This window comes from Callithrix jacchus, chromosome 18 (assembly GCF_049354715.1).
Source record: "Callithrix jacchus isolate 240 chromosome 18, calJac240_pri, whole genome shotgun sequence".
In the NCBI taxonomy this organism is placed as follows: domain Eukaryota; kingdom Metazoa; phylum Chordata; class Mammalia; order Primates; family Cebidae; genus Callithrix; species Callithrix jacchus.
The window spans coordinates 35,837,020-35,850,996 of NC_133519.1; the positions used below are offsets into that span (position 1 = coordinate 35,837,020).

At 41.7% G+C, this 13,977-nt stretch overlaps 1 long non-coding RNA gene and 1 pseudogene across 1 annotated transcript in view; one reads left to right on the plus strand and one right to left on the minus strand.

Annotated features, from left to right (window-relative positions):
* The window catches only part of LOC144580273 (uncharacterized), a 137,709-nt gene that overhangs the window by 96,212 nt on the left and 27,520 nt on the right, over positions 1-13,977 (minus strand). The gene's annotated exons all lie outside the window — the stretch shown is intronic.
* On the plus strand, positions 3,860-5,131 carry LOC144580271 (microtubule-associated protein RP/EB family member 1 pseudogene; annotated as a pseudogene).

Here is a 13,977-nt window from a genome sequence, read left to right on the forward strand (position 1 = left end):
AACTGAGCAAATTTCCAAAGACCACCAGTTTATAAATGGCAGAGCTGAGATTCAGGCCAGGCATGAAAGCTCCAATCCTCTTATCCTTTCCTCTTAAACATCATGTCATACCATTTAGGTTTCTGGCTTAGGCAATGGAAAGAGCGGTGGTGCCATTTACTGAGGTAGAAAACACAGGAGGATTTGGAAATTTGGGTGAGAAGAAAATTATGAGTTCAGCTTTCATGCTTGTGGGACATCCAAATGAAAATGAGCAGTGAGTAGTCTGGAGCTCAAGGGATAGATTTGGGGGTGGGGGTGGGAACGGAGTAGACATGTAGATTTTAAAGTCATCAGCAAATAAGCAAGAATCGCACTTCACGGCTTCCTCCTTGGGAATGATGCTGAATTTGGGAGCAGATTCAATGCTTTCCAAGTGAAGAGGAAGTGGGAAGATGTCAGTAGTAATGAGCCCAGCTGAGCCAGGGCACCAGGAGCTCTAGCAATGTCTCACCCAGCTCTGCTTCCAGGTCATGCCCAGGAGACACTCAAGGGCATGACGTTAGGCCCCTGGTGTTCTGCAGCCCCAGGCTTCCCAGGCATTCTGTGGCAACACTGCATGCCTGCGTTGTGGGAGCTGCCTTAACACTGATTAACTCTTCCTTTAAAAAGTCACGTTTCTATGTTGCCTGCCAAAATGGTAACAGACAGATAATGTACTGTGTCACTAACACATCCCTGTCTATTTAAAAACCTCCAGAGAAGCAAGCAGATGAGCTTGGAGTCAGCTCAGTGGTGGGAATTATTGCTTGGCTAATTATAAACAGTGTTGCCAGAACTCCAGAACATGCTCAGGGGGGTACAGCCCATCTTCCTTGAGGATCTATGGGTGACTTTTGAAAATACCAACAATACTCAAGACACAGGAAGTCAAGAGATAACATAACACCCTCGCACAATTGTGAATTGAGAAATAGACCCTCATTTGTGGGGTAGTATGTCTGTCAGCTGGCCCCCAGTGATCCTCCTCCTGGCATTGTGCCCAGTATGGTCCCTTCACCCTGTGAATCAGGATTGGCCCTGTGTGGCCAATAGAATAGAGCAGAATTATGTGAATTTCAAGGATTGCAGATTTCACCTTGGTCTCTTGAATCACTGACTCCGGGGGAATTCAGACACCATGTTGTGAGGTCACTCAGCAGTCCTATAGAGAGACCATGTGTCAAGAACTGAGACACCTCCCTCCACCCCACCACCCTACTCCCAACAGCCAGCACCAATTTACCATTAAGGAGTGAGACACCTTAATATTGAATGTTCCCTTCTCAGTCAAGCCACAACTGACATCTGACTGCAACCTCATAAGAGACTCTCAAGCCAGAGCCACCCAACCAAGCCCCTCCCAAATTCCTGACCAACAGCAAATGTTAGGAAAATAAATGATCACTGTTGTTTCAAGTCACTACATTTTGGTATGATTTGCACATTAATGAAAAAAATCAATAAAAAGACTGGGTCCTGGGTAGGGAAAGAAATATTGAGTCCCTACTGTGCTGCAGGGACTAACATACATTATCTCATTTACCAGGCCTGCTTCACAGATGAATAAACCAAGGCACAAAATACATACAGTTGAAAAGCCTGCCCAATTCCACAGCTAGGAAATGCAGAACAAGGGTTTGAATCCTGACCTGCCTGCCTTCAAAGCTCTGGCTATTTCTCCCACATGCTCTGCCTCCCTGGAAATAAGCAGCCCAAAACACTGGTTCTAGCTCTGCCATGACATAGCTCAGTGATTTGGGGGAATGGTTCATTCTTCCCCAGCTCATTTTCTTTCCTGGAAAGTGGGACAGTTAGAGTCTTTGTCTGTTGAGGGTCCAGTTAGCTCTAATATCCTTTGACCCTGCGGCTCCATCTCATTGCCAGCATCATCTACCTTCCTCCTAGGACAGGCTGTTCTCAGACTTCCCTCTCGCTCTGGCTGTTCTCCACAGATCATGAGAAGTTGGTTTCGACTGTAGCAAAATGATCATAGGTTAGCCTTTAAGAAATCCCTAGAAGTTCTGAGAAACTTAGGATACCAAGAAAACCTGAAAAATTTTCTTCCCTGGAGGCTTTTCAAGATAACATTATTAAGGATTTGTTCAGGAGCTTTTAGGTTAGGTGAGCAAATCATAAAGAAATGAAGCCAAATCCAAAAGAAACGGGGTGGTGAGCTTCTAGTAACTTCTGGCTTGCACATAGTAAGCAACTCAAGGAGAATTCATGGATTGAATACATGAATAATGCGCCTTTTCATTGTCAAGTAGAAATGAGATATGTGACAGAGGGCAAGTTACTCAACCATTCTGAGCCTCAGTTTTCTTATCCATAAATAGTAAATTAACTCAAAGGGACTGAAATAAATATAAAAGACAGTAATACATATAAAACCTTTCACAGAATGTCTGAAAGATAGAACGTGCTTAGTGAGTCCCTATATTCTGTTAAAGAAGAATGACCATATTGATTCAACAGAAAATTAAGGACACTTCATCAGTACCATCAACAGTTGGAGTGCAGGCTCTTTTTGGTTCTATGAACCTCTGGGAAGCATTCGCATCTGTGGAAATGGAGTGAATTTTGGAAGGAGAAGCCCATGTTGTAGACTCAACAATCTCTCCTGCCACCCCCTAGCACCTTAATAGCACCTGCCTGCTGGGCCTTTCTTGCTCCAGCCCCCTCTTTTGCCACATCCACCCTCAAAATCCATTTGTGACCTCATCACTCAGGGCATTTAAGTGCCACCCACCTCAGTTTGCCCTCTCCTGACCCAAGATTTGGAAGTCTGTCAGCCTTCCCAGCCAGATTAAGATGCTGACTCTGATAAATGGCCTCTTTCATCAGGGACTCCAGTAAGTGACCCAAACCAGGACCTTCCCTTCACAAAAGGACTTTCTTCCCACCAGCTACATAGTATAGCAGCCACCTGTGTACATCTCCCAGGAGAATGCCAAGAAGGGGCTGCTCCATCTCCTCTCTGCTGCCCTTCTTCAGATCTGACCCTCAAAACCTACCTACTCAGAAGGCTGAATCTTGCTGTTCAGTCCACACAAGGAATTTTTCAAGAGTGTTAGATTCTGTACAGGTCTCTAGGAGGTGGACACATAGTCGTACTAATTCCATTCTGACCCTGAAGATAACATAAATGCTTCCTAATCACTCATCCAGCGCAGGAAAGTGAGTTTAGAGAAGGAATGTAGTCCTGGCATTATTATCATCAAGTCTATTTAGTCCAAAGAGAGATCTGTCAGGCTTCATCAGGGACTGTTGATGGGCTAACTCAGTTAAAAACTCTCACTTCATTAGGCGGACGAGACTGTAATGATATCTTCTAACCCATAAGTAAAGGATTATAATAGTTTAATAAGCAAGGAGGGCTCCAGAACATTCAATAATACAATTAGGTTAGGCTCAGGAAGAAAATATGATCACTGGATAAAAAACAGCCCTTGTTTTTCATTAGTCCTCACTAGTATTGCCAGTGGAGATGATTTGTTTTCCTCCAATATCCTGACATCAAAAGACCAGGATAAACCAGGCTGTACCAGCCTTTGCAGTGGCCAGCTCAACTTCCAATCTACTCAACGACTGAAACAGGATTAAGGTGACCCTGATTGCTTAGGCCTCCAGGTGCCTCAAAGAAGCAAATGACAATTCTCACTAGAGGCAGCAAACGTTAAGTAAATTTAGAATAAAAGCATTTCCAGACAAACAAAACCAAGACAGTTTGTCACAACCAGATCTGCCTTAAAGAAAACCTTAAAGTGCGTGTTTCAAGTGGGAGAAAAATTATTCCAGATGAAATGACACAGATGGGGAACTGGAGCCGGGTGCAGGCAGTGGACGCGGTTCCGCAGAGAGCAGAAGATGGCAGTGAACGTATACTCAACGTCAGTGACCAGTGATAATCTCAGTCGACATGACATGCTGGCCTGGATCAATGAGTCTCTGCAGTTGAATCTGACAAAGACTGAACAGCTGTGCTCAGAGGCTGCCTATTGTCAGTTTGTGGACATGCTCTTTCCTGGCTCCATTGCCTTGAAGAAAGTGAAATTCCAAGCTAAGCTAGAACACGAGTACATCCAGAACTTCAAAATACTACAAGCGGGTTTTAAGAGGATGGGTGTTGACAAAACAATTCCTGTGGACAAATTAGCAAAGGAAAGTTTCAGGACAATTTTGAATTTGTTCAGTGGTTCAAGAAGTTTTTTGATGCAAACTATGATGGAAAAGACTATGACCCTGTGGCTGCCAGACAAGGTCAAGAAATTGCAGTGGCTCCCTCCCTCGTTGCTCCAGCTCTGAATAAACCAAAAAAAACCTCTTAGTTCTAGTAGGGCAGCTCCCCAGAGGCCCATCTCAACACAGAGAACTGCTGCGGCTCCTAAGGCTGGCCCTGGTGTGGTGCGAAAGAATCCTGGTGTGGTGCGAAAGAATCCTGGTGTGGGCAATGGGGATGACGAGGCAGCTGAGTTGATGCAGCAGGTCAACGTATTGAAACTTACTGTTGAAGGTTTGGAGAAAGAGAGGGACTTCTACTTCGGAAAGCTACAGAACACTGAATGGATTTGCCAGGAGAGTGAGAGGGAAAATGACCCTGTATTGCAGAGGATTGTAGACATTCTGTATGCCACAGATGAAGGCTTTGTGATACCTGATGAAGGGGGCCCACAGGAGGAGCAGGAAGAGTATTGACAGGCTGGACCAGCAGAGCAACATCCGAATTCTTCACTCCAAATCATGTGCTTAACTGTCAAATACTCCCTTTTATTATCCTTAGAGGACTCACTGGTTTCTTTTCATAAGCAAAAAGTACCTCTTCTTAAAGTGCACGTTGCAGATGTGTCACTCCTTTTCCAGTAAGTTCGAGTTAGGAGCTTTTACCCTGTAGCAGAGCAGTATTAACATCTAGTTGGTTCACCTGGGAAACAAAGAGGCTGACTGTGGGGCTCACTGTGCGGATGCGGGTCACACTGAGTGCTGGAGGAGGGGTTATGTTATACGCTGAGGTGGCAACCTCAGTGGAGTAATGTAAAGACTGAATTGAATTTTAAGCTAATGTGAAATCAGAGAATGTTGTAATAAATAAATGCCTTAAGAGTATTTAAAATATGCTTCCATATTTCAAAATATAAAATGTACATGACAGGAGATTTTGCATTTGACATTGTGTCTGGGAAGGAAGGGTCAGACCTTAGACCCTTTGGAACCTGCTGTCACAGGTCTTACAGGGCTGTTTGAATCCTCACAGGCCTAGGCTTTGGTCTAAAAGGAACATTTAAAAAGTTGCCCTGTAAAGCCATGTGGTGTCATTGACCAGTTGCATCCTTGCTAAAAGGCAAGAGGCATCATTGCCTGAATAACAGAGGATGTGTTTCAGCCCTGAGATGTTTGAGTTGAAGAGCTCGGTTTTCATTGAGCATTTCTCTATTTTTCCAGTTGTCCCCAAAATTTCTATGTATTATGTTTTTGGGGAAGTCAGGTGTGCTCAGTTGTTTAATCTAACAACTACTTTTTGGGACTTGTCCACACCTGTGGGATTTCAATGGCGATTGTATCCCATGTTACTGTCTTCTGGGTTTACATTTACCACGTTTCTCTTCTCTGGTCCCCTTGCCCATTGGGGACTCCTCTTTGGCTCCTTGAAGTTTGCTGCTTAGAGTTGGAAATGCAGCAGGCAGGCGGTCATGCTGCAGGTTCTTTCTGGGCCTCTGGCAAAGTGAGTGGCCGGTGAAGGCCGTGGTTACCTTGGGATCTGCAAGGCTGGGGTGTCCTCGGGATCTGCTGTCCACAGCTCTCCACTGTAATCCGAATACTTTGCCAGTGCACTAGTATCTCTGGAGAGAAAATTCACTAGTGTGTTACTAAATGTTAATTTTCTTTTGCAGAAAATACAGTGCCGTGTCTGAATTCATTATTAGTATCTAAAATAGTTAATTCCTTAGCTCTCCCTGATTTGCTTTGCCCACAGCCTATTCAGTTCCTTTTTTCGCAGGATTCTGCAAAATGTGTCTCACCCACTACTGAGATTGTTCAGCCCCTGATGTATTTGTATTGATTTGTTTCTGGTGGTAGCTTGTCCTAAAATGTGTGTAGAAAGCAAGTGTTTTATGATAAAATTGTTGTGTCGTGCATACTGTGTGTGGAATTCAGAGGAAAACCCAGATTCAGTGATTAACAATGCCAAAAAATGCAAGTAACCAGCCATTGTTCAAATGACAGTGGTGCTACTTCTCTTTTGTGGCCTTTTAGACTTTCGTTGCCCTAAAATTCCATTTTATTGGGAACCCATTTTCCACCTGGTCTTTCTTGACAGGGTTTTTTTCTACTTTAAACAGTTTCTTTTTTTTTTTTTTTTTTTAATTTTTATTGGATTTTAGGTTTTGGGGTACATGAGCAGAGCATGCAAGACAGTTGCGTAGGAACACACATGGCAGTGTGCTTTTCTTTCCTTCTCCCCCTTCACCCACTTTAAACAGTTTCTAAATAAAATTCTGTATTTCAAGAGTAAAAAAAAAAAAAAAGAAATGACACAGATGTGGAAAGAAATGAAAAGGGAAAATATGTGTGCAATGTTAGCTGTATACACCAATAATAAGTATGTCATTGGAGTTTAAAATATTTAAGCTAAAATACACGACAATAATGACATAAATCAGAAGGGGATAAATGGAGTTTAAGTACCTTAGATCTTTGCACTTTCTGGGGAGACAGTAAAAGTGTCAACTGATGGTAACCATGATAAGTCAAAGTTATCTCTTAGGTAATCAACGCAAGAATAATTAGAGTATATAACTTCAAAGCTAATAGAAGAAGGAAATACTTTTTCAAAATCAATCTAAAAGGCACAGAGTAAGATGAAAGATTTACACCCACATGAACCAATGGCTATATTAAATGTATCTAGACTTAATGCTCCAATTAAAAGTGAAGATTATTCACCTGAATAAAGCACAAAACACAACCATGTGCTTCTCACAGGAGATACATGTAGAACTGGAAACAGGTTGACAGTTAAAAAAAAAAAAAGGCCATACAAAAGCTACCTTAAAGAAGGCTGGTAAGTTCTATCACAGAGCTAAAGGCAAAAAAAACCTTTTACTAGAGATTAAGAGGATGCATCATTATGATAAAAGACTTAATTTACCAGGAAGACATAATGCTTTAAAATTTTTATGTACTTAATAATGTAGTATCAAAATAAATGAAGCAAAATCTGACAGAACTACTAAAAAATAAACAAATCTATAAAAACAGTGGGAGATTTAAATACACCTCTCTCAGAAATTGATAAGACAAGCAGACAAAGATCAGTAAGGATACAGAAAATTTGAACAACATGTGTAACAAACCTATCCTAATTTACGTATTTAGCACACTGCACCCAGCAACTGCAAATTACACATTCTTTTCAAACCCACCCAGAACACTTTTTTAAAAAATTAACCATATGCTGCGCCATAAAGCAAATCTCAACAAATTCCAAAGGATAGAAATCAAACCAAGTCTCTTTAACCACAATGCAGTTAAGCCAGAATTCAATAAGAAAAAGATTAGTAGACACCCCATATGTTTAGAAATTAAGAAATACACCATCTACATTACTAACAAAGAAATCACAATATAAATTAGAATACAGCTTAAATAATAATAAAAATTCTATGTGTCAAAACTAACTTCTGGGATCCAGCTAAACCACTAATACATTGGAAAAGATGCTAAAAATAAAAAATTTCTCAATCATTCTATAGAGTTGCAACTCTTCTCCTGGACAGGCCTGTCCCAGTCCAATTTCCTGAGCCAGACTCCGGGACTACTCGTTGGATTTTGCCACTTTCCTGGGTTGGATCCTCCACATCCTGGATCTTACTTCTTTCTCTTTCGCAGCTTAGTCCTTCATTTAGATGTAGTACATTCTCAAGCAACTTCCTGAGAAAGGTGCATGGGAGATAAAATTTTCTAGTCCCAGTCTAAAAATAATTCTACCCTCACATTTGACTATTAGTCAGTCTAGGTATAGAACTTTAGGTTAAATTTATTTTCCCCTCCAAACTTTGTTGACCTTTCTCCATGGTCTACCAACACCCAACGCTGCTACTGCTCAGTCCGGCGCCAGCCTGTGTATTGTTTTTTGCGGACACTTTATTTTTGTTTTCTCCTTGGAAGCCTTTGGGAATTTCATCCTCGGGTGTTGCATTTCATGATGATACATCAAGCTTTGAGTCACACTGTATTTGTTACATTGGGAATGTGGTTGCTCTTTCAGTATGAAACTTTGCTCTCAGGTTCTAGAAATTTACTTCTATTACTTCTTTGACAATTTTCTCTCCTCGATTTTCTCTACTTTTTTTTTTTTTTCACAGATAGGACCTTTTAGCTTGGACTAGTAATTCCTATCTATCAGCTCATTCAACTTTAGCAACCGTCTCATCCCCAGTAGCTTTTCCCAAACTACTACCTTCACCATGAAACTCCATGAGTCTTCTCAATTCAAATAGGCTTCTTCAGCATTTTTGCTTTTCTATCAAGGACATCATGGAGAGGATAAAGAAATTGGCAAGGCTTTTCCGTGTCTTTTTCCAATGCTGTCTGGACGAAGCAATTTATTGCTTCAATTACTGAATCAATTTATTGACAACTTATTTCAAGTCGTTTGTCTGCACCTCTCTCGTGTCATGATTTCCGAATCTTCTTCCAGATCTGTCAGACCTGCTGGTGCTGAGCATAAGAGCTCCTCCATATCTAATTGTTCCATTTTTAGTAAAACCAACGCAGAACAGATTAAAACGAGTAACCATCGGTAGTCTTGACATCAATGTGAGCTTCAATCATGGCTGCCATTTTTTTACCATGGGACACATTTTGTCACAGTTAAGAGCCGTGCGATGGAAGTCAGGCAGCTTTTGCCCTGAACATCTTCAGTAATCATCTTGAATTTTCTAAATGCAACTTCATCATTCTGCAAATCAGCAGGACTCACTTTGAACATAGGACCCTTGAGGCCATCAGATACAACTTTGATTGCTTGGGTCCTGGTGACTTAGAGGCTTTCCAATATTTCTTATATTAAACATAGCAGTTGCTTTCACATCATACCCATCTTTCTTAGAAAATGGATCAGCCACCTTCTTCTTGGCTCCCTTTTTGCCACCTTTCATTAAGACCCTTGTTTTCACCAACCACCACAGTGCTGCTCAGAAAGCCAAAATGGCTCTTCTTTCTTTTTGTAGGGTTCTTATTAGTCAGATGTTGAACTTCCTTTATTGGTCTGCCATATAATTCATTTAGTTTCCTTAAATACAATCCCCATTGTGTGTGTGTGTGTGTGTGTGTGTGTGTGTGTGTGTGTGTTTGCTTGTTGGTTTGCATAAGTTGACGGTGGGGGGAATGCCTCAATGTTAGTGTCTAGGAGTGAGGGAAATGTTGACTGTCCATATATAGTTCTAATTCTGGCCTCTGTTTATAACCCCACATACCACTTCACCCTCCGTTATGCCTGATGTCTTCAGTTCCTATGTCTTGTTTTAGCTTTAAATTTCACTTGACATAACACAAGTTTTCTCCTTAATTGTAGCTGATCCTTTCCTCTACTTCACCGGGTACCACCCACCATTTCACCTATTTTCTATCTTCAAGCAATTTGCTGAAATTTCTCATTCTCTTCATTATAAAGAGATAATAACTTTTCATTATTTTACTATTATTTTAAAAGATCTTACAGAGAGAGGAGATACATCTACATATAATCTATATACTCAGTCTTTCATCTTTCCTTACAAGCTCAGCTTTTATTTCTTTGCCTGTTTGCCCACTGTAGAGCTGTAAGCAGAGCAGCAACATGGTATTTTCCTCTATAACTTTTGGGCATAACACACACATGGCTAACCATCATTCCCTAAATATTTGCTGAATTTAATAGATTTGCCTAGTGCAGGCCAGGTGCAGTGGCTCATTCCTGTAACCCCAGCAATCTTCACTTCGGGAAGCCAAGGTGGGTCGATCACTAGAGGTCAGGAATTTGAGACCAGTCTGGCCAACATGGTGAAACCCTATCACTAACAAAAATACAAAACTTAGCCAAGCATGGTGGTGTGTGCCTGTAGCTCCAGCTACTCAGGAGGCTTAGGCTGGAGAATCACTGGAACCCAGGAGGCAGTGGTTGCAGTGAGCAGAGATCATGTCACTGCACTCCAGCCTAAGCAACAGAGCAAGACTCCATCTCAAAAAAAAAAAAAAAAAAGGTGGTGGAAATGAATTGCCTAGTGCATATTATGCATGCTCAGTCACCCTAAGATAATTATCAAGTCCTTAAGGAGACCTACAGGGATATCCCTATAATAACCAGAGTCTCCTAAATATAAAAAAATGATGAGGGGGACCACATCAGTGAACATTTAAAATGTAGAGGATCATGAGAAATCTAGAACTTAACATGCAATTTTGTTGAGTCTTCATTACAAAATACAGTGTGCTTTACAGGCAAGAGACCCTGTTGGTGTTACTTTTATACATATATATGTGTATGTATGTATGTGTGTGTGTAAGTTAGAAGAAATGTCACTTATCTTAATTCCGATAATATGAGGCATTTTTCTAAGTTGAAAACAAGAACTGCTTCTTCTCTTAGATTCAATAAATGCTGACTATTGTCTCAGATGTTGCTGCTTTTATTTTTTAGAGTTGATAAACTCTCAAGATGTCAATCAATGAATTGAGGGGTTGTCCCTCTTATGAATGGTTTAGGATCCAGCTAATAGTTGATGAAAGAGTTTAATTCACACAAGATTGGCTTTCTAGGTAGAAGCAGCCATTCAGCTTCCAGAAAGAATAAGAGTTCACTTTTCTCCCTTTATCTGAGCTGGCTGGTAACTTGAGAGAAGCAAAAGCGGCCAAGATTGAAAGGTCAGCTGGCAGTGTGTACTCAACTTTGGTAGAAGAGAGAGTGTAAACCTTTGAATGTCCTGAGATAACAAAAGCCCAGTGAAAATACAAATAAAGTCGTGTGGATCAGTATCTAAATCTGCTGCCTGCCGCCTCTAGTACAGATGCTCTATGGTACAGCAGGAAAAGCAAGGGCTTCAGAGTTGCACAGATTCATTTAACCCTGTTGCTTTCCGACTGTGATCTTGGGGGAATTTTCTCAGCCTTTCTGAGTTTTACTTTCCTTCTATAATGAGATTAAAGGAAATTAAATGAAAGAATGAGTGTTAAAGAGCATGTCCAATATAGCAGTTGCTCAGCAGATGCTAGTTCTACTTTTCCTTTTATGTCTCGGAAGGGATAACTATGGTGCCTCACTGAGGCACAATGAGAGATCGCATTCTCATGGATCACCCCTCTGCCCTGGTGATCAGAGGGCAGATTTACCACTGCATCCCCATTTTAAGGTACATCCCTCCCACTATTCTTCCTTACATTCTTCCTTATTCTCCTCTTTTCTTCTTGCCCTTTCTTTCCCCAGCAAGTCTCATGTCACATAATAAAAAGGACATGTAAAGCCAAGTGTGGAATCAAGAGCACGGGAGAAGAGGGGAACGGAAGGGAGGGATTGGTCACACTGCCACCTCTGTCTGTACAGTTTTGGGTATTTTTTGTTTATTGGTTTATTTTTTTAATTTTTAAGCTCTGGGGTGCACATGCAGGAAGGTTTGTTACATAGGTAAACATGTGCCGTGGTGACTTGCTCCACCTATCAAAGGTTGTGGGTTTGTTTTGTCGCCTCACACTTCAGGTACTCTCTCATCTATACCCTTTATTTCAGGAGCACTAGAGGTTGGTGGTTTTCCATTCTGTATCTCCAGCCAGGTATCTCTGCTCTGAACTCTAGAACTACACTGAAACAGCCATTTGATGTCTCCACTTCTATGTCTGTAAGCGTTTCAAGTTCAACACAGCTGAACTCATCACTCCCCACCTGCCGTCTTTGCCCCACAATCCCTTTCTCTTCCAGGATGGTCTATTTCAGGCAGTGGTACTGCCACCTACCCAACTGCCCAAACCAGAAGCATTGGAGACATCCTGGCATTTCCTATCCACCAACTCCCACCTACCCCTGTCATCAGACTCTCCTGGAGTCTACCTTCTCTGCACTCCTCTTATTCACATCTCAGGCCTCCAGGATCTGTTCTTCAGACCTCATTTTTTTCTCATGATTTCTGTCTCTTTGTATCTCTGATCCTCGCTCTAAGATATTTCTTCCACTTGAACTTCCAGGTCTTTAACAAGGTTTTCAATATGATCATCCTCTTCCTGATGTTTAAATGTAAAAATCAGGGCTGTTTTTGTTTTGTTTTCTCCTTCTAAGAAGTATTTTTTTTGTTTTGTTTTGTTTTTTTGAGACAGAGTGCAATGGCGCGATCTCAGCTCACTGCAACCTCCGCCTCCTGGGTTCAGGCAATTCTCCTGCCTCAGCCTCCTGAGTAGTGGGATTACAGGCACGTGCCACCACGCCCAGCTAATTGTTTGTATTTTTAGTAGAGATGGGGTTTCACCATGTTGACTGTACTTATATTACTTTTTAAAATAAGATCAATGCCTGTCTCCTCTAGCAGTTGCATTCAAAGGAGTTACCTGTCTGGGTGTTGTCATTGCTCTCTGTAGCTATTGAAAACCCCTAGGTGCACTGAATTTTCCTCTGTGAACTCTTGATTCTACAACCAAGGTTAAGCTATCAAAAATGGCAATGAACTTGGGAACATTAAAAAGAACAAGAGCCTCTGACCCTAGGGGCCAACCCAGGTGGCAGGTTGCCTCTCCCCTGATGAATCCTCTCTGCTCTCTATCTCCTCAGCAACAAAGACCACAGCTCTAAGGGGTAGGGGAACCCCATCCATGCCGCAGTCTTACTCGGCTCCTCAGGAACAGGGTGGCCAACAGGTATTCCTAGAACCACATCAGCCATGGATCTCCATGGCTCGAGCTCCCTGTAATAAATAAGTTTTGCTCCAGGGCTTTCCCCATCTCAAGGTTCCTATCTTGACCAGAAGGCTGAGCACTACTCCCAGAATCCTACAGAGCACAGACCTTCAGCTGGTAGTTGGATTTAAGCCAGGGCAAAAAGGCTGTAGGATACATGCTTTAGCTGCCATCATCCCCGAATTCCCTCCACATCTCTCCCATCCACTGTAATCTTCCTGGACCAGGAACAACCATCTCTTCCCTAAACTACTGCAATAACCTTCTAAATGCTTCCATTCCTGCCTTCCTAAACTTCATTCTCCCCTCTGCACCCAGATAACTCTTTAACAAGTAAACAAACAATAACCTGTTCATCTTATTCTCCTGCTTAAATTCTTTCAATGACTTCTCAGGGCTCCCAGAGTAAAGACCAACACCTCTGACAGAGCCTTCCAGGTCTTGAATAACTTCACCTTCTTTGAGGCTCACCTACTCACAGTCAAGGGAAAAAGTCGCAAACAGGGGTCTCTTTCTAAAAAAGAGGAGCAATGCCTCCAGAATCACAATACCTGGAATCTGGTCCTACCTCCTCTGCCAATCCCCTGGGTTTCCTTACTAACTTGCTTCATTTCTCTGGACATCTGCTTCTTCATCTAAAAAAATGTTGATAAAGTCTGCCTCACCTTCTTCAGGGAGTTTTAATGAGGCTTTCATAAGAAAATGTTTTCAATGTCTGTTTTGTAAATTGCAAAATAGCATGAAAATTGTAGCTGCTCTACTAAGTGGTGTGAGTTTTAGGAAACTATAAACTTAAAACATGACTTCTGAGAGCTTGTCACAGATACCATAATTTCTACCATGAAAGTTTCTTTTTTGGACTGAGGCTTTATGACTCCAGTAAGACACTTAAAATGCACAAGATACAGGAGAAGGAAGAGAAAAGGATAAAGCACGAAGTCATTATGATTCACTGCTATGGAAGTTTCTCATAGAATTATCACTCAGATTGACTAATTCTGAGGGACTGGCAGACAAGAGAGGTAACATTTTAAAATTGAG